The 20,702-nt window shown below is 39.1% G+C and overlaps 1 protein-coding gene across 7 annotated transcripts in view; it reads left to right on the top strand.

Moving 5' to 3' along the window:
• Window positions 1-20,702, top strand: part of GREB1L (GREB1 like retinoic acid receptor coactivator) — a 272,164-nt gene that overhangs the window by 59,536 nt on the left and 191,926 nt on the right. For 5 of the 7 annotated variants that reach the window (XM_059138914.1, XM_059138919.1, XM_059138912.1 and 2 more), the window contains exon 2: window positions 15,161-15,249. The exons of the other annotated variants lie outside the window; for them this stretch is intronic. The gene's annotated coding sequence lies outside the window, so the exon portion shown is untranslated. The remainder of the gene's footprint in view (window positions 1-15,160; window positions 15,250-20,702) is intronic. 7 annotated transcript variants of the gene reach the window in all.

The following is a 20,702-nucleotide window of genomic DNA, read 5'->3' as shown; positions in this document are numbered from 1 at the left end:
GCTTTTACCTCAGTTCTTCTCTCTCCTGGAATGCTCTTTCCCCAGATCTTCACATGACTGACTTCTTCCTACTGTTTGAGCTTTACCTAAAATGTCAGCTCCTCAGAGAGGCCTTCCTGAACACCTCATTTAAATTGTGTACCTCTCTCCCTTGTTACTCTTCATCCCACTACCTATTTTATTTTATTCCTAGCAAAGATTACTATCTAAAGTTCTTATTTATTTACCTATTTATTATAGTTCACCATCTCCCCTTGAATGTAAGCTCCAGGAGGACAAGAACCTTGTCTGTCTTGTTTCTTGATGTATCTCTAGTGCTTATAACACTGTCTGATAGGTGCAGTAGGTGCTCAGTAAATATTTATAGTTGAATTGGTGAATAAGAATATTTAGGCCCATAAAGAATATAAACTACTAAATCATTTTAGATTATATTTTAGTGAGAATATTCCTGTCAGAATTTCATGGTATTAAGTAGCCCAAAGGCAAGGAAATGACTTTCTCTTCCAGTTGTTCTATTAATCTGGGATAAAGCAGAGGAGGTACGCCTGGGTGTCTCAGTTCTTAGGCGGCTGCCTTAGTCTCCAGTCATGATCCCAGGGTCCTGGAACTGAGCCCTGTGTGGGCCTTCCGTGCTTGGCAGGAAGCCTGCTTCTCCCTCTCCCAGTCCCTCTGCTTGTGTTCCCTCTCTCATTGTCTCTCTCTGTGTCAAATAAATAAATAAAATCTTAAAAAAAGAAAAAGGCAGAAAAGATTGACGATCACAGTCAGTTGGCTTTCTCTTGCACTATCTGTGCATTTAAACTGGACATCATTTATCAGTTCTGCCTATCTTTTACTTGCAACTTGAGTGTTATATGCTTGAACAACAGTACGAAGTGTACTCCTTGTAAATAAGAGTCTGAAATTGTGGTAAGTTCTTATTATATGAGAACAGCTTGCATCGAACAAGCAGAAGCTGTGCATATGTCTCTCTCAAGAAAGAAAATATCAAATTCTAGATTGAGCATGGTAAACAACAATTAATTTAATTGTATCTGTTCTTAATATAAGGTGATTTTTCAGGAACTGATGAATATATAAATAACAGACACATTTATTTTGCGAACGTAAATCTTTGCAAGTCAAGCAGACGATGTTGGGCATATGCCTATGATTAAGACGAGAGGAGAAAGCAGAGAGATCTTTTTTCTTTGCATTGCTGTATTTTTTTTTTAAGATTTTATTTATTTATTTGACAGAGAGAGAGATCACAAGTAGGCAGAGAGTCAGGCAGAGAGAGAGGGGGAAACAGGCTCCCCGAGGAGCAGAGAACCTGATGCGGGGCTTGATCCCAGGACCCTCAGATCATGACCTGAGCCGAAGGCAGCAGCTTAATCCACTGAGCCACCCAGGCGCCCCTACATTGCTGTATTTTGATAGCAAGTGTCAACAGGCCACAGGCCAGAGACTCACCAAAATTAAAATATGGTAAAGATGTTTTGTTTCTGTTTCTTTTATTTCCGAAGCCCCATCAGATTTCTTCTCAGCCTCTTCTTTCTAGTATTCCACTGCATTATTTTCTGTCCTTTCACGGATAATGTTTTCCTTTCTACTTTCTTGGGAAAAGTAGCAGCCTTCACAGTTAAAAGCTTTTCTCACTGACTTCCCTTTTAAATTTCCTGGTTCTCAACTGTTTGTGTTCTGCATGGAGTAATTTTTCTTTTAGGAGTTTCAGATACCTTTTCTTCCCTCCATCCCACTGGCAAATCCCCAAATACTGAGTTGTGCTCTATTCTCTAACAAGAGGTGCTTTTCTTGTGTGGGGCTGTACAGTAATCCTTTGATCAATTCCCTCCTGGGAAGAACTACCATTTTCCCCTCTAGCCAGGAGTCCAGAGTTGGTATATTTATGGCTGAACTTCAAGTCTGGCAGAATTAAGGTTCACAAGATCTCTGTAACTTTAGCTTAAATTTCCTTTTAACTGGGATTTGATTTTGACCCGGATGAAATCTTATTTTTAAATTAGTGTGGTAATCCTAACATCCAGATTTTAAACCATCATTAACGAATACGAATTTAAAAGTGATTCTTTCTCATTGGATCATAAATTGATCATGAATTGGCATCTTAATGATTTCCAAACACTACCAGTGCAGAGATAGCAATCTCCTATTGTTAAGGATATCTTCCTTTTGCCTCTTCTGGTCTGCTCTCCACCCTTCTCCTCCCTCCCTCTTTCTACCCAGGAGGCTGCCTGTGAGGGCTACACAAGGGCTCCTGTGCCCTCTGACTTCCGCCAATGGCAGGGTCCCAGCAGGAGATTCAAGGGAGGGGCGCGAGTGAGGTCAGGCTAATTATTCTCTTGGCTCCCTCCTTGTGGGGTTGCCTTGGGCTGCCTGTGCCCCTCGACCTAAGGTCACGGTGTTTCACTCTAAGACTTTTCTCCTTTTGGGTTCCTGTAATCAATCCATCCTCTCATCTCTTTTTCTCTAGGAGTGGTAATAGTTCTGCTGCTACCAATCCCAAGTTACAGCAGTATCCCTTGTCATTCCTTTACATGCATCCATCGCTTTGCAAATTGTCCCTTTCAAATAAGTCTCTGGAAATTATCCTAATTGGATTGTGTCATTGGTTTCTTGTTGGAACCCTGTCTGATGCAAATGTTATCATTTCCTAGATTTTGGATGTTATCCAGTATTTTTAACAAAGTACATACTACCTGGGGATCACCTGAGTAATCAGTTGAGTGGACACAAAACAGAAGGTAGCACTGCCTTTTGGAGATCTATCATGTGAGATAGACAAGCTTCTCCTTTACTTTATTCAGTATTCAGTCAACATTTATCGAACAGCTGCTATAAACCAAACATGGTGTATGAATCTGAGGCAAATATAAAGCACTATTTGGTCCTTGCCATTGTATATCTCCATTTCAACTGCGTATTTGTAGTTAAATACTTGATAAGAAAGTAGAAAATCACCAGTTGTGCCTGATGCCTGGTCCTGCCTGACCTGTTCTCAGTTCCCAATGCTTAGTTCTATAGTGACCTCTGGGCTTTTCAAGCATGATTATTTCCTGAGTCCATAACAGGACCCCTTTTGTACCTTCATTTCTCTGCATGGGATCTTACAAAGTGTCAAGGAAATGCTTCTGGACTGACAGAGGATTTCAGTTGAGCACAAGTCTTTTCTTTAAGTTAGCATTGGGTAAAACATCTTCAGTTGGGAGTATTTCAGAAGAAGGGGCATATGGTTAAATAGACTTGGGCAGTTGTCTTTTAAAAGCTTCTGACTGTAGGACATCTTTTAAGATTGGTGACTATATTTTGGGAAAACCTGCTTTGCATAGTTGAGTTGTCTCCATTAGAACGTTGGGCTATATTAACTTTTCCTTCCATGGCTCTCAATGCCTGATAACCCAGAAGAACTGTGAGGGTCAGAAAACACAGAAGGATGTGGCATCCTGTCCTGTGCTGAGGAAGAATGCATGTGAATGACCCTGTCCAGTTAGGAATACCTCGCGGTCATCTTTAACATCATCACAAGATGATGTTCTGACAGCCCCACACTTCATGGCCCTAACAGGAGACATCAGCAATTTACATGACAGCCACAATTCTAACTTTTATTTCCAGGGATGGGGCAGGGGGTTTGTACCTTATGATGACCTAGTTTGAGAGTTCCAGGTGCCATGGGGCAACCAGAAGGAAACTCACTACCTTACAAAGGACTGGGACTTGCTAGGAAAAAGTTGTAATACACTGTGCAAGGATTTTGTGGAAATCTTTTATTCTCTGGCCTCCTTTCCTTATTCTGTCCAAGTGTATCTCAACTTTTTTTTTTTCCTTGACTTCTCTCACTCCTTATCTGTGGGTGAGCAAAACACAATCAGTAGTTGAATGGTCTCATCTAAACCAGAGTCTGGGAATGTCTAGAGACCTTTTTGGTTGTCCCATCTGCAAAAATGCTAATGGCGTCAGTGGGTAGAGATCAGGGATGCTGCTAAACAGCCTACTATGTACAGGACAGCCCCCATATTGAAGACTTATCTGGCCTAAAACGTTCATGGTTCTAAACATTCATGGTGGGGAAATGCTAATCTAGATGCTGATATGTTCAGTAGAATTTTCTGTGATGATGGAAATGCTCTATACAGTATTCATTACTTTTTTGTGGCTACTGAGCACTTGATATGTGACTAGTATAACTGAGGAACTGAATTTTTAATTTAATTTCAATAACAACACAATACCTAGAGGTTAGCATAGGCAGTGCATATCTAGAAAAAGGGGCCTTGTCTGAATATGCTGGCTTACAAATAATGGGCAGAGAAGGGTGGTACCTGAAAGTTGGAGGGTCAGTGAGGGAATTTAGGGGAAGCTGCAAGGAAAGTGCCCTGAATCTTAAGGCAGTGTTGATCTCCTGCAGATAAGACAGAAGGTATGGAAGGATCCCATCATCACGAAGTTTATTTGAGCCCAGAAAGCCATGTGGTGCCTTGTTTTGAAAGATTAAGTCCCCCCCCCCTTTTTTTTTAAGGATTTTTAAAATTTATTTGACAGGGAGAGAGAGATCACAAGTAGGCAGAGAGGCAGGCAGAGAGACAGGGGAGAAGCAGGCTCCCTACTGAGCAGAGAGCCTGATGTGGGGCTCGATCCCAGGACCCTGAGATCATGACCTGAGCTGAAGGCAGAGGCTTTAACCCACTGAGCTACCCAGGTGCCCCTTAAGCCCCATATTTATTTCAGAATGGACAGAGAGTTGGATAAACTATCCAGGAGGAAGAAGAAGCTTAAGTTAGTGCATTAAACTGAATGACACAGAGAGAAGAGAAGATGGTGGGTAACGTAAAATAATGAAGAAAGAGGATAGAGAGACATGGAAGGAGAAAAGGTAACCTGTACTTGGAGTGGCCCAGGTAGGCGAAAGGAAAAAATGTGGCCCAGGTAGGCAAAGGGCAGCTTCGTGGAGGAAAATTAGTTAACGTCTTTCCTTTCCCTCTTCCTCTCCTCTATTTAGCTTCACTAATTTTTTCTTCTTCTCCTTCTCCTCCTTCTTCCCCTCTAGCCAGGTATATCACTCAGGGTCCAACAGGAAACACATGCCATACTCAAATTGAGGTGGTTTGAGTTCATAAAGTAACTAGCTGTGCAGATGTAGACAGGATGTAGAGCAGCACAGGGGTGGAACGGGACCTCAGGCTGGTCACAGATGTGTGTTCCTACCACTCTAGACCCCGGGTGCTAGCGGAGGGGCCACAACGAGGACCCGGGACTGTGGAGGACTGAGGATAGGCCTGTCTGGCAGGAGCTGCAGCCCTTGATGGAGGTTTTAGGCAGTGGCAGGAGATCAGCTGGTAGGAAAATACTCTGACTTCACTCTTCTCCTTCCTTATAGTCTCCCTCCCTCCAGGGCTCCCTTAGGTGAACCCTACCAGAAACCAGAGCACAGATAACCTCAGTGGATGTGGTGTGTTAGGTCAGCCTCCCAGCCTAGAGCAGGACAGAGATGTGTATAGATGCGATGAAAGGAATGAAAAGAAGATTTCCAGCACACTTTGCCTGCTCCCATTTTTCAAACTTCTTCCCTTCTTCCTGGCCCTACAGGTAACTGTTTTCTCCCATTGTTATTAGTCTTCTCTTGTTAGCCTGTCTGTCCTTTACAGATGTGTGGCCGTTCATCAGGAAAAACTATTTTAACTCTAGCAAGAACACATGTAACACTGGTATTATAACTCTTTGGGATGATTCTCAGTATCTCTGCTCTGCCTGCCTAGCAGCCGAGACTCAGACTCTCTCTCATACCAAAGCCTTGCTTCTTCTGCTCATTTTGAGGCCAGTATTTCTGTGCTGGAAAGAGTCCTGCACCTGTACCCTATGATGGAATGAATGATGAATGGCCACACATCAGTCTCCAAAAGAACGTTCCAGAAATGTTATGTGATACCTACCTACCAGCAGGTGGCATTAGGAGTCATAAAGACATTGAATGATGTTGGTTTTCAAATCACTGAGAACTTGAAGTTCATGACAAAAGAGAAAGGTGAGGGGTACCTGGGTGGTTCCGTTGGTTAAGCCTCTGCTTTTGGCTCAGAGTCCACATCAGGCTCCCTGCTCAGCAGGGAGTCTGCTTCTCTGTCTACCTCTTGTGATCTCTCTCACTCTCTCAAATAAATAGATAAATAAAATCTTTAAAAAGAGAGAGAGCTAGAGAGAGAGAGAAAGTTGATCTAACTTTCTAAGGCAGAAATAAGGAGACCAAAACTAGGTGGGAAATGGACAGGAGAGACACAAGTGATGTTTCAGAGACAGAAAGTATATGTTCTGGACACCGAGTTAGACATGGGAGCAATGAGGAAGATGTGAAAGGTAGGAATCATTTCAGTGGTTGAAATCTGAATAATTGAGATAACTACTGTGTCTTCAGCTAAGGAAAAGAGAATGAGGAGCAGATTAGCTTGGGAAGTTGTCTAGGGCATGTTGAACTTGAAGTGGTGGCAAGGCAGTATATGGAAATGTCATAGGAACATTTAAAGATGTATGTGTGAAGCAAAAGAGTGACTGAAAATAGAGAAACAAAGAAGAGGTGTTTAAGGTTGTCAAAATAGGTAAGATCCCTGAAGGACAGAGGATTAGAGACTTCTCAAACTTGGGATCATCATAGGAATTACCTCTTGGATATTAAAAAGCTCTACCCTCTCCAGAGACTTGTAATTCAGTAAGGTTGGGGTGATGCAGTTGTCTCAGGGATATTCTTTATAAATAAGCACTCCAAATAATTAGGATGCACTTTGAGAAGCACTATATTTTGTCAAACAGAAGTTTCATAGATCAAATAACAAGAATCACTGGTTTTCTATCAGGCTAGAGGGAAAATGTGAGGAATAAAGAGTAAGAATTAGGTAAGTTGAAGGAGGTTCTGTGCTGTGCCATGTTAGCCAAGCCAAAGGTAGGCAGAGTTAGTGTATGAAGAGAAAAGTGAGGGTGTGGAAGGAGTATCAAGAATGTACCAATTACTGGGGCGCCTGGGTGGCTCAGTGGGTTAAGCCGCTGCCTTCGGCTCAGGTCATGATCTCAGGGTCCTGGGATAGAGCCCCACATCGGGCTCTCTGCTCGGCGGAGAGCCTGCTTCTTCCTCTCTCTCTCTGCCTGCCTCTCTGCCTACTTGTAATCTCTGCCTGTCCAAAAAAAAAAAAAAAAAAAAAAAAAAATCTTTAAAAAAAAAGAATGTACCAATTAACAGTGTTAAGAGAGAGGTTCCCAATTTTTCTGGTCTTAGGAATTTTTCATCTTCTTAAACATTACTGAGAATCCCAAAGAATTTGTTTTAATTTAATTTAATTTTTTATTAACATATAATGTATTATTTGTTTCAGGGGTACAACTCTGTGAATCATCAGTCTTACACAATTCACAGCACTCACCACAGCACATACCCTTCCCAATGTCTATCACCCAGCCACCCTATCCCTCCCTCCCCCTCCCTTCCAGCAGTCCTCAGTTTGTTTCCTGAGATTAAGAGTCCCTTAACAGTTTGTCTTCCTACTCAGTCCCATCTTGTTTCATTTTTCCCTCCCTTCCCTCTATGACCACCCGCCCTGCCTCTCAAATTCTTCACATCAGAGAGATCATATGATAATTGTCTTTCTCTGATTGACTTATTTCACTTAGCATAATACCCTCTAGTTCCATCCGTGTTGTTGCAAATGGCAAGATTTTTTGATGGCTGCATGGTATTCCATTATATATATGTACCACATCTTCTTTAACCATTCATCTGTTGATGGACATCTAGACTTTTTCCATAGTTTGGGCTATTGAGGACATTGCTGCTATAAACATTCGGGTGCCCCTTCAGATTGCTATATTTATATCTTTAGGGTAAATACCCAGTAGTGCGATTGCTAGGTCATAGGGTAGCTCAATTTTCAGCTTTTTGAGGAACCTCCATACTGTTTTCCAGAGTGGCTGCACCAACTTGTATTCCCACCAGTGTAGGAAAGTTCCCCTTTCTCTGCATCCTCACCAACACCTGTCTTTTGATTGGTTTATTTTAGCTATTCTGACTGTTGTGAGGTGACAGTGGTTTTGATTTGTATTTTCCAGATGGTGAGTGATGTTGAATACTTTTTCATGTGTCTGTTGGCCATTTGGATGTCTTCTTTGCAGAAATGTCTGTTCATGTCTTCTGCCCATTTCTTGATTGGATTCTTTGTTCTTTGGGTTTTGAATTTGCTGAGTTCTTTATAGATTTTGGATACTAGCCCTTTATCTGATATGTCATTTGCAAATATCTTCTTCCATTCTATTGGTTGTCTTTTGGTTTTTTTGACTGTTTTTTTTAACTGTTTTTTGACTGCTGTGCAAAACTTTTGATCTTGATGAAGTCCCAATAGTTCATTTTTGCCCTTGCTTCCCTTGCCTTTGGCTATGTTTCTAGGAAGAAGTTGCTGCAGCTGAGGTTGAAGAGGTTGCTGCCTGTGTTCTCCTCAAGGATTCTTGTCTCATGTTGAGGTCTTTCATCCTTTTTGAGTCTATTTTTGTATGTGGTGTAAAGAAATGGTCCAGTTTCATTCTTCTGCATGTAGCTGTCCAGTCTTCCCAACACCATTTGTTGAAGGGACTGTCTTTTTCCATTGGGCATTCTTTCCTGCTTTGTCAAAGATTAGTTGACCATAGAGTTGAGGATCTGTTTCTGGGCTCTCTATTCTGTTCCATTGATCTATATGTCTGTTTTTGTGCCAGCACCATACTGTCTTGATGATGACAGCTCTGTAATAGTGCTTGAAGTCTGGAATTGTGATGCTGCCAACTTTGGTTTTCTTTTCCAACATTCCTCTGGCTATTCGGTGTCTTTTCTGATTCCATATAAATTTTAGGATTATTTGTTCCATTTCCTTGAAAAAAGCTGATGGTATTTTGATAGGATTGCATTACATGTGTAGGTAGCTTAGACATTTTCACAATATTTGTTCTTCCAATCCATGAGTATGGAACATCTTTATGTCTTCCTCAGTTTCTTTCCTGAATACTTTATAGTTGTCTGAGTACAGATTCTTTGCCTCTTTGGTTAGATTTATAAGGATCCCAAAGAATTTTTAAGTGAGTTATATCCAGTGGTGTGCTAGTAAAGCATTTCTCCAAAACAAAAGCCCTGATTTATGGGTTTGCCAATTTCTGTGGTGTAAACTACCAGCATGGACTATTTCATCTCTCTGGAAACTGGCAGAAGCCAGCTGTAATAAACCTCTCTATACCTATTGATATTTGCCATAATGATATCTGAAATTAAGAATAATTTTTAATTTTTATTTAAATTCTAGTTAGTAATATTGGTTTCAGGAGTAGAAGTGCCCTCTTTTTTTTTTTTTAAGATTTTATTTATTTATTTGACAGACAGAAATCACAAGTAGGCAGAGAGGCAGGCAGAGAGAGAGAAGGAAGCAGGCTCCCTGCTGAGCAGAGAGCCCGATGTGGGGCTCGATCCTAGGACTCTGGGATCATGACCTGAGCCGAAGGCAGAGGCTTTAACCCACTGAGCCACCCAGGCGCCCCATAGAAGTGCCCTCCTTAATACCCATCCCCCATCTAGCCCGTCCTCTACCTATCTCCCCTCCATCAGCCCTCAAAAACTAAGATTTGAAACTTCTTATTTCATTTGAAAATAACAGTAATCGTTTATTATATGTTAATATAAGTAACATAATTTTATGAAAAAGAACTCTTCCAAAATAAGAAATTTAATGACAGGAACATCATTTTACATTGTTTACAAATAGATAACAACTGGGTTCCCACATCTGCTTTTGCATCCGTCTGTTGCGCTATCACATGTCATGCTGCCTCTGGAAAACTCCATTGTATACAGGAGAAAATGAGTAAAAAAGATATATTCCATCACAGTATTATTGTGAAACAGTTTTGATATTACAGACACCCTTAAAGGACCACAGATACCACTAGGGATGCCTAGTACTACTGCTCTATTGGAGTGAGCCCCCAAATTTTATTGATTTCATAGAATATTAATAATAGCTTGAGTAATTATTACCCACTCTTTTGATATGTTATATACATTGTAAAAGGTACACATAATGCAAAATTTAAGCTTAAGATTAAAAAGATCAATAAAAGTAGCCCAAGTATTGTCTTGCATAGCATACATCTTGTTAGACCCATTGTTGTAGAGGATGAATATGAATATAAGGCTTCTGGGTTGGGTAAGTAGAGGGTGGGCCTGTATAGTTAAATTCTGAGAAAACAACATCCATAAATTGGTGAATACATAAGTAATGTTTACAAGGTGTGGAAGGTGAAGAAGTGGAGACAAACTGCTCTGGATGCTTGGGTGAGGGACAGAAGGACAATAATTGATTTCCTTGGTCAGGCAAGGACAAGATGGAAGGAACATTTGAAACCCTTGAAAATAATGGCATAATCAAGACCCTTTAAAAAACCACCTGGGTGGCTCAGGGTTAAGCCTCTGCCTTTGGCTCAGGTCATGATCTCAGGGTCCTGGGATCAAGCCCCACCTCAGTCTCTCTGCTTTATGGGGCACCTGCTTCCCCGCCTCTCTCTCTGCCTGCCTCTCTGTCTACTTGTGATCTCTCTCTCTGTCAAATAAATAAATAACATCTTTTTTTTTTAAAGCCAATTAACAATGCAAGCATGAGTTATCTTTTATTTCTCTCACAAAAGCAAAATAAACGAAACAAAGTCCTTGGCACATACTTCGGAGATATTTTGAGGACTGTTCTCATAACAGGATCAGGCAATACAAATAGTTGATAATTGCATAAAGCTTTGTTTATTTTGAGTAGGTCAGAACAAGTCATTCTAATGGCTTTGAGTTGGCATGAACAGGCAGGACTGGCCTCTCCTCTTGCAAATTGTTACTCCTCTTTACACATGGACACATTTCTGTAAATGAGCCATTGGAGATAATTAGCTCTGACTAAATGCCCATAACTTTTATGCCCATTATGAGCTGACTTGTGTTACCTCCTTTAGTCTGTGAAGGAGCCCAGCAAAGTGAGTGGTATTATCAACATTTTGCAGAGGATAAGGCTCTGAGCAGTGGAGAAATTTATACAAGGTTGCCCAGCTCGTAAGAGGCAGAGGAGGAGCACAAATCCACAAAGAATCGTCTCTTTTACCCCAACGATATAGGATAGCCATACCAGTAATGATCCAAGACCACAGAGTAATCAAGACCTTTGCTTTTGGCTTGTAGTTTTCTAATGTAATTTCATAAGAGGTTAATTGTGCCAAGAAGAAGTGAGAAGGTATCTGGCTTGTAAATAATCTCTCCTCCCTTTTATCTTTCCACGAAAACGCCAAAAAAATCCCTCAAACTTGGATTCAAACCACATTCCTTAGAATCCTCTGAAATAGTTGGCTCAGGTTTATGTCCTCTCCCAAAGCCAATTACTCTGTTATTGTTCTGTCTTTATGAAGAGTAAAGCAATAGTAATGACTTGTTTCAGTACTCACAAGTAGGCTTTTCTCATAAATAGGATTTTTAAAAAATATATTTATTTACTTATTTACTTACTTACTTGACAGAGAGAGAGAGAGAACGCGCATGAGCACATAAGCGTGGGGAGTGGCAGAAGCTCCTGGTGCTGGGCTCAATCCCAGGGTCCTGGGATCATGACCTGAGCCGAGGGTAGATGTTCAACTGACTGAGCTACCTAGGCACCCCTCATAAATAGGAATTTTAATTTTTAGGTAAACAAAGGGCCTTTTATCAATCTCTTGCTCATCCTGGTGTCAAAAAGTGGGCAGTTCGTTTTCCTGACTGGCTTAAGCAGAAACATCTAGGAAATTTCTTGAGGGATTACTTGATACATAGGAATCATTTGTTTTGCCTGCTCTTCCTACGTCTGGTGATTTTTCACCAAGGGAGCCTAATTATTGCAGTTCAGTCTCTAAGCTGCTTTAGTACAGGAAGATTGGAACGATCCTGTTCCTTTTGTGAAAACCTGAATACACATTCGGAAAACCAAGAATCTCTTTGAGGTCCAAAACAAAGGGTTATTCTCCCAAGAACCTGGCAAAAGGACTCCTTGACATATAGTAGGCACATGTGTCAACTCCTCGAAGACAAAAATTATTAATTTTCATTCTGTGAGCTCTCAGCACCTGATCCAAGGTCTGTTGGGCATGGAGTAGGTGCCTGAGAAGCAGAGAAGGCATGAGGTGCTTGATCGAATGTCTGCAGCAATACCACAGCAAACCCGCCGAGACCAGGTCATCTGATTTGTGAAATGGGAGAGAACCTACTGTGATTTTATGATTCTTCAGTAGCTAATTTTCTGTTTCATGGCTTGTATTCTGTGATAATTGCAGATCAAAATTGGCAAACTTACTCTCCAAAGGGCCAGATAGTAAAGATTTCAGGAGTTGTGGGCCAGTCATATGTGGTCTCTGTTGCAAAGACTCCACACTCCCATTGTTGTCTGAAAGCAGATGTACACAATATGGAAATGAATGAGCATGGCTATGTTCCAGTGAAACTTTATTTATAAAAATATGCAGTAGGTTGGGATTGGCCTAAGGGCCATGGTTTGCCTGTTCCTGATTTTAGGGACTGAAAGTTAATGGATTTTTAAAAGCATATCAAAAATTACTTAGTGGGTGTTAACTGGAGTTAATGTGGTGATCATTTTGCATATATGCAAATATTGAATCATTATGTCAAATACCTGAAAGTAATATAATGTTATATATCATTTATACCTCAATTTTTAAAAAAAAAGATATTTTGTGAGTCAGATTCCTGTCTTGAAACAAAATGACCATATATAAAAGTCATTAAAAGGAGACATGGCCTCTGTAATCATTAATATAGGTCAATGGATTTGGCATGTAGGTAGAGGATAGAGAGCTAGGGGTTGCTTTCAGTGAGATCTCCCATTAATCAGCCATTAGTTTAAGACTTTGGTTTTGAAGAGTCTATATTCTTTGGCTCACTAATTTTTCTTCCCAGAGTGTATCATAAAAAGTAATTAGCAAGTATGGTAAATATTTATGTATAGATGTTTAACATATATCATTTAAAAATTTATAGGAACCATTTAAGTGTTCAATATTAGAAGAATATTATGATATATCCACATGCAAAAATATGCACATTACCAGTTTCTTTCCATATTTTGGCTGCCCGGGGCAAGAGGACAAATAGAAGCTTACTTACATAACACGTCTAAATATTTTAAAGTTTTAAATCAAGTAAGAAACTCATAGAGTATGTGTCAGTCTCTGGCTTTGACAGTGGCCTAGAAGGTCATATATTAATTTAGAAGTCTCAGATTCTTTGGAATCCCATTCTGGAATACGATGGCATGGGAAGAGCGAGCCTCTTACTCCTTCTAGCTCTGTTTCAGCCTCACCAAGAGGAGTCTTACACAGCTTTCAAGGGCACTCAATTCTCTCACACCCAAAATCCATCAACACCCTTGCATCACTTGGCCACTCCTGGGTCTGGCGTGTACAGTGCTATGCTCTTGGCCCTCAGGGAATAAGACTGGAGAAGGTCTCAGTGGGGCCATTTGCTCATGGAATTCCAGGATTCTGAGTATCTAGAGAATGTTCTAGAAGGATGACACAGACTCTGTGTGGATACATTCTCCTTTCCCTATGGACCCCCATTCTCATGGCAAGGGGTATAGCGAAATGAGGGCCTGAGCAGGGCTGCTGGAAAACCCTGGGTCCTGGGCAACCTGGTATAAGGGCTGTGCTGCCAATTATAATGTTTAATAAAAGGTTTTAATAACATGAGAAATGTTTTCATTATGATTTTATATGAAAGAGGTTTAATAGTGAATATTTGGACTAATCTTAATTATGTAGAGAAAATATATACAAAAAGAACTAGAAGAGAAAACAGAACTAGAAAGTAACATGCTGGAACATTAAATGTAATTGTCTCTGAGTGCTGAGTTGGGGGTGATTTTTTTTAAGGTATTGAATGTTCTCTCTGTTTGCTTGCCATATTTCCTATGAAGAGCATGTATTGCAGTGATAATCAAGAGAAAATGACTTACAAAACACTCCTAATATTTTGACCTACACTCTGAATAAATGCAGGAGAGTATTATGGTAATTGGTTTTCTTTATCACAGGTTTGAGGAAGTGGAAAAGCTCATTTTTCTCTCTCCTTTGACCTTTAAAATAGCATTTATTGCCTTTCTTCAGTTTGGATCTCATCCTGACTTTTTACTAGCTGTGTAACATTAGGGAGGTCTTTCACCTTCTCTAAAACTCAAGTTCCTTTTTTAGAAAATGGAAATAGTGATGGTTATATCATAAGATGTTTGTGGAGAGTCATGCTACTAGCATATGAGGAAGACGTGGGGTGCAGGAGGACACTGGTGCTGCTTTGCTATCCCTACCATCCCCCATTCTATGATGTGTGAGTAGGGATAGAGCAGAAATAGAAGCTCTCTCAGGACATTTGCAAATTAACAGGAAAGATAACACATAAATCTTGTAATGATCAGCTAGAGAAGTCTAGTAAGTACAAAGAGTGAAATAAAAGTGGTTGTGACTGGTGGTGGCGGAACCCATTGGCAGTTCACTTTTTCTGGGTCCGGTGAGAATTTCACCAATAATAATAATACTAATACTACTACTAATAATAATGTTTATACATCTGTGTTAAGGTAACTTAAACCAGATTTAAACCCAGAATTCCCTAGAGACTATGGCTGGAGTTTCCATGATCTTAGATACCTTTGTTAACTGGGTAGAAAGGCACACAAAATAGAGACATCTCTTTAAAATCCATTTGGAGCCTGAATGGAGAACGCAGTTATTAATTTTACTGTAGAGAGAGTTCCTACCTATAGTCTGCTTATTGCAGTAAACCAGGGAAACACATTTATGACAAGCAAAAAACAAATCTACCTCTTTTAGGACACCAAAACTAGGGCATGAACAATTTCTTTTTGTTCCAGTCTTTAAGTGATGGAAGAGAGGTCTGGCTCAAATTATAGAAGATTAGGAAAGGTGCAATATTATGTTTAGAACACTGTTAAGGTTACAGCTGAAATTTGTCTCCCAGATCTTTTTGTCTCTGACAAATAGCAGTGATCATTTTGATGGTGGCTGAAGAGATGAAGTATTAATGGATGGAACACCAGGCACTGAGACTCTATTCCTTCTTTGTCCACAGGCTTTTGGGCTCTTGGGACTTTCGGAGCTTGCTCTATCCCATGTTTACGGGCAGTCACAACCACCTCTTGTTATTGGGCTCTTGTGAAAGTAAGTAATGTTTCCAGAACTTGTTTTAAGTTGTTGAAAAGAGGGCACCTATGGAAATACAGCTATACTGTCATTATTCTTACCATCACTTATTATGAATGACTCTTTAAAAATTGATCTTATTACTGTTTCTTAGCAACAAGATTTAAGTTTGTTGAAATAGGCACCTTTTTTCCTAATATATTTTTAAATTCTCCCATCCCAAGTTATATAACATTTAAAAAATAATTGCAAATTCATTATACAATAATTTTGTAATAGTAAAACAAGCATCAGTTTATGGAGTGTACTTTGTGGGACCAAGGGCTATAATCCCATATTCCTACTCCAGTAAAAGGCCCCACACAGACCTGGAGGTAGTTGAGGCGTGACTTTTTATATCTGAGTATCTTTGTTTAAGGCTCTAGCTCTGCTGATCTATTTCCTCATATTAAATCATGTCTCCCAAATTAGTGTAAGAGTTAAATGAGATGATACTCGTGAAAATAACCATTTCAGAACCTAGTATGTAATAAGTACTCAACAAATGTCTAGAGAATCTAAATCTGTTTGATCAGGCAACAGTAAAAAAAGAAAGTTAAGGGTAAAACAACAGATAATATTGGACTAGTCCTTAAACTCAGATAAAAAAATCCATGGTCCATAGGGGGACTTGTGCTTTTTTTGCTTTTGTTTTCTTCCAAGATCTAGACAGCTAATAACCTTAGAAACTCTCCCTATCCTTTCTACATTCTTTTAATTGTGTGCCTCTTAAAAGCTGGTCCAGATTTTTCGACCGAACTAGCGTGACCTTGACTATAAGACACATGTGTATGGGTAAAGGCCAGTTATAATCAGTCTCCATCTTCCAACACCTAAAATTTAGAAAACTCAAAATAATGTAAATCTGATGCACATGAAACTCAGATACTGTTTTTGAGCATATTCTGTTCTCTACCTTCATGAAGAAGGAATAAATGGTAACTTAACATGCCAATACCAGAGATTTACATAAGACATACCAAAAACAATATGTGGGATGTGTCAGACTCAGAATATAGGGATGATGCTTTCAGCCTTGTAGGAGGAACCAGGGTTCTCCATCTCATATGTAAAACGTGCTTTCCAGATGCCTGTGACAGCACATTGACAGATGAATGAGTAGTCGTGGCTGTTGTCTTATAGTCCAAGCATTTCTGCATTCAGGAGTTATGTATGTTTGTTGCCAAATATGTAGTTGTCAGTTGTTACTGTGTACGATTTAATTAGACATTAAATAACCAATAAAATATAAATTTAAAAAATAGTTATTAATTATGTGAAAATTAGGTTAAACAATTTGAACAGACATGACAGAGGTGAGGTGCCAAAAACAATTCCTGTTGAGACAGGTGTGGCAAAAGTACTATGAAAGATAATTTATGGGGAGAATCATAAAGACCTTAAAGTATTCTGGACTTACATTGTTTTATAAGTGTATTTAAATCATTTCACTCTAAACAGGTAGAAACTAGAGGGGTGCCAGGGTGGCTCAGTCATTAAGTATCTACCTTCGGCTCAGGTCAAGATCCCAGGGACCTGGGATTGAGCCCCTCGTGGGGCTCCCTACCCAGCGGGAGGCCTGCTTCTCCCTCTCCCACTCCTCTTGTTTATGTACCTTCTCTTGTTGTGTCTCTCTTTCTGTCAAATAAATAAATAAATAAAATCTTTAAAAAAAAATAAACAGAAGGGAACTGGAAATTATAGATAATGCATTAAGGATGTGGTTCATCAGGGGCACCTATAAACAGTTGACTCATACCCAAAGTAAAAGCCCTTTTCTTTCATTCAAAGATTGGCAGATGAATTCACGTGTTTTGAGTTAAATATATAAATGGATCTTTCTGTGTGTGTGTGTGAGAAAGTTATTTATTATAAACTCTACCATCTACATTGAAGTATGTTGATGAATGATATTAGGAAATTATGCCTTAAGGCCAGATAATCTTATATTGTATTTTCAGAATTAACATAGAAAAATTGAGTTGTTAGATAGTTTTAGAGTTAGAATTATTTATTGGGTAAGATTTCCAGTTCTAGTCACAGACAAAAATTAGTATTTTCTTCCTTCTTTTCTTGAAAATGGCAACTAGGACAGAAAAAAATCCCAACTTGGGCAAACCTAGAGGACACCTGAAAACCCCAAACTGCGTGAAAAAGCACTGCCAAATACAATGAAGGTAAACTAGGGTATAGGTAGATGCCTAGAAAGACCCTATAGCAGCAGACCTGAAACAAGGTTGGCAGAACAGTTAATTACATGGGGCACTATTGTTGCCAAAACCAATAATTCTTTGGAACAATGAGAATGGCTATGCAAGCTGATACAAAACTTCTTTGGAGCTGGTTTGACTAAAGAAATAAAAGTAGTCAAGGCCAAATAAGGAATGCCCAAGGAAATAACATTTGTTCAAAGTATTTATGAGTGAGGCAAAATAAAGAAAAAGGATATTATTTTGAACAGGCCTTAACTACTGCTCTCTTCTGATTGAGAAGTTAAAGCTAAAATAATTCACACACACAATGTGTCAAAGAGTAAATCCCTGCTAGCTCAAAATATGGTCCTCATTTTTTTCCCACATGAATTTCTATGAACTAGAGTCCCAGAAGAACTCACCTCATTCATGAATGGATAACAAGCAAAAAGGAAACTGCATAGAATATGTACATTCTTATGACCTGAAAAAAAGAAAAAATGATAGATGGAGAACACTGACAATAAAAGAAAATGTTGCGGGGTGCTTGGGTGGCTCAGTGGGTTAAAGCCTCTGCCTTTGGCTCAAGTCATAATCCCAGGGTCCCGGGATCGAGCCCTGCATCGGGCTTTCTGCTCAGTGGGGAGTCTGCTTCCCCCCTCTCTCTGCCTGCCTCTCCGCCTACCTGTGATCTCTGTCTGTCAAATAAATAAATAAATAAAATCTTAAAAAAAAAAAGTTGCCTCAGATGAACATCTGGAAATTGTTACCAAACAACCCATACATTAAATATATATATGTATTTATTTAATATTGTAATCAGTGCTAAAAAAAAAAAAAAAAACTAGTGTTTCAGGAAATATACAAGAGTTCAGGGACTTCATAGCAAGTCAGCAGAAGGATGAATATGGTAAAACTCAGCAAAGAATCAGAGGAGAAAAATACAACTATTTTAACAACAAAAGCCTTGGCAGTAGCGCACACACACACCCACACATACACACAAAGACATTCTTTTTTTCCCCATGTTGCTTTTCTTTTCTTTTTTTTTTAAATAGATGCACATTTAAAAAATTTAAATTCAATTGATTAACATATAATGTATTATTAGTTTCAGAGGTAGAGGTCAGTGACTCATCAGTCTAATACTCACTGCTCATTATATCACATGCCCTCCTTAATGTCCATCACCCAGCTACCCCATTCCCCCCACCCCCTTCCCCTCAGTTTGTTTCCTATGATTAAAAGTCTCTTATCGTTTGTCTCCATCTCTGATTTCATCTTATTTTTCCTTCCCTTCCTCTATGATCCTCTGTTTTGTTTCTTAAATTCCACATATGAGTAAAAACATATGATATTTGTCATTCTCTGACTGACTTATTTCACTTAGCATAATACCCTCTAGTTCCATCCACATCATTGCAAATGACAAGATTTCATTCTGTTTGATTTATATATATATATACAATGGAATATATATACATACCACATCTCCTTTTTCCATTCATCTGTCAATGGACTTCTGGGCTCTTTCCATATTTTGGCTATTGTGGACATTGCCGCTATAAACATTGGGGTGCATATACTCATTCTAATCATTATGTTTCTATCCTTTGGATAAATACCTAATAGTACAACTACTGGGTCATAGGGTAGCTCTTTTTTAACTTTTTGAGGGATCTCCATGCTATATTCCAGAGTGGCTGCACTAGTTTACACTTTCACAAGCAGTGTTAGAGGGTTCTCCTTTCTCCACATCTGTTGTTCCTGAGTTGTTAATTTTAGCCATGATAGACAGATATCTTTAAATACGTAAGCTCCTAAGAGTCTTTTGTGACTATTGAACAAACTGTCACAGGGATCAACTGGAGGAGCACGTTGAATCCATTAAATTGTAGAAATAAGACTTCAAAGTATTTGGGAAAATAATAAATTTTAAAAACTGACAATGATACTTAAAAAATTCAAGGGAAATGGGGGAAAGAATGCTGTGTATAACTGAAAACACTAAAGTCCTCATCTTTTATAGCCAGTGGTCAAAAGATGTAATTTAGGGACCCCTGGGTGGCTCAGTCAGTTAAGTTTCTGCCTTCAGCTCAAATCATGATCCCAGGATCCTGGGATTGAGCTTGTGTTAGGCCCCTACTGAGCAGGGACCCTGTTTCTTCTCCCTCTGCATCTCCCCCTCATTTGTGCTCTCTTTGTCTCTCTCTCAAATAAGCAAATAAATTTTAAAAAAAGATTTAATTTAAAGCTGGTAAAGCTGATAAATCAATAATAGATAAGTATAATTAAACCTATGAAGGTAAAAACTCAGAAAAATATTAAAATAAAATCAGGTAGAAGGGTAAATGGTGGGAAGAAAGAAGTAGACGTATACTAAACTTGTCATTATTTAGTTTGGAGTCGGTAGATAATATATAAAGAAAATAGAAGATTAAATGCAATCTATAAAGTTATAAATTAACAAACATGAAAAACAGTTTAAAATTACCAAAAGAAACATACATACATATGCACAGAAAGCAAATATAGCTCACATCATAAAAGATTATTTTTAAAAGAAAGAAGCAATAAAAACAAAACAATGTAAAATATAATTTAAGGTTAAGATTAAACATATCTATTGAATGGATAAAGAAGATGTGGTATATATACACAATGGAATACTATGCAGCCATCAAAAGAAATGAAATCTTGCCATTTGCGACGTGGATGGAACTAGAGCGTATCATGCTTAGTGAAATAAGTCAAGCAGAGAAAGACAACTACCATATGATCTCCCTGATATGAGGAAGTGGAGATGCAACATGGGGGCTTAAGGGGGTAGGAGAAGAATAAATGAAACAAGATGGGATTGGGAGGGAGACAAACTATAAGTGACTCTTAATCTCACAAAACAAACTGAGGGTTGCTGGGGGGAGGGGGGTTGGGAGAAGGGGGGGTGGGGTTATGGACATTGGGGAGGGTATGTGCTTTGGTGAGTGCTGTGAAGTGTATAAACCTGGTGATTCACAGACCTGTACCCCTGGGGGTAAAAATAAAAATAAATGTTTATAAAAAATTAAAAATTAAAAAAAAAGAGTAGGGAAAATGAGGCCTAAACTGGAAAAAATTTAAAAGAGATTAAACATATCTATCATGTAATTAATTCATTCAGGAACCATTTAAGCTCTTACTATGTGTCAGGCATTGCTCTAAGTATTGATCCATTTAATCCTCATGATAGCTATTCATTTA

This window comes from Mustela lutreola, chromosome 11 (genome assembly GCF_030435805.1).
Source record: "Mustela lutreola isolate mMusLut2 chromosome 11, mMusLut2.pri, whole genome shotgun sequence".
NCBI classification, from domain to species: domain Eukaryota; kingdom Metazoa; phylum Chordata; class Mammalia; order Carnivora; family Mustelidae; genus Mustela; species Mustela lutreola.
This window is presented reverse-complemented; position numbering and strand designations above follow the sequence as displayed.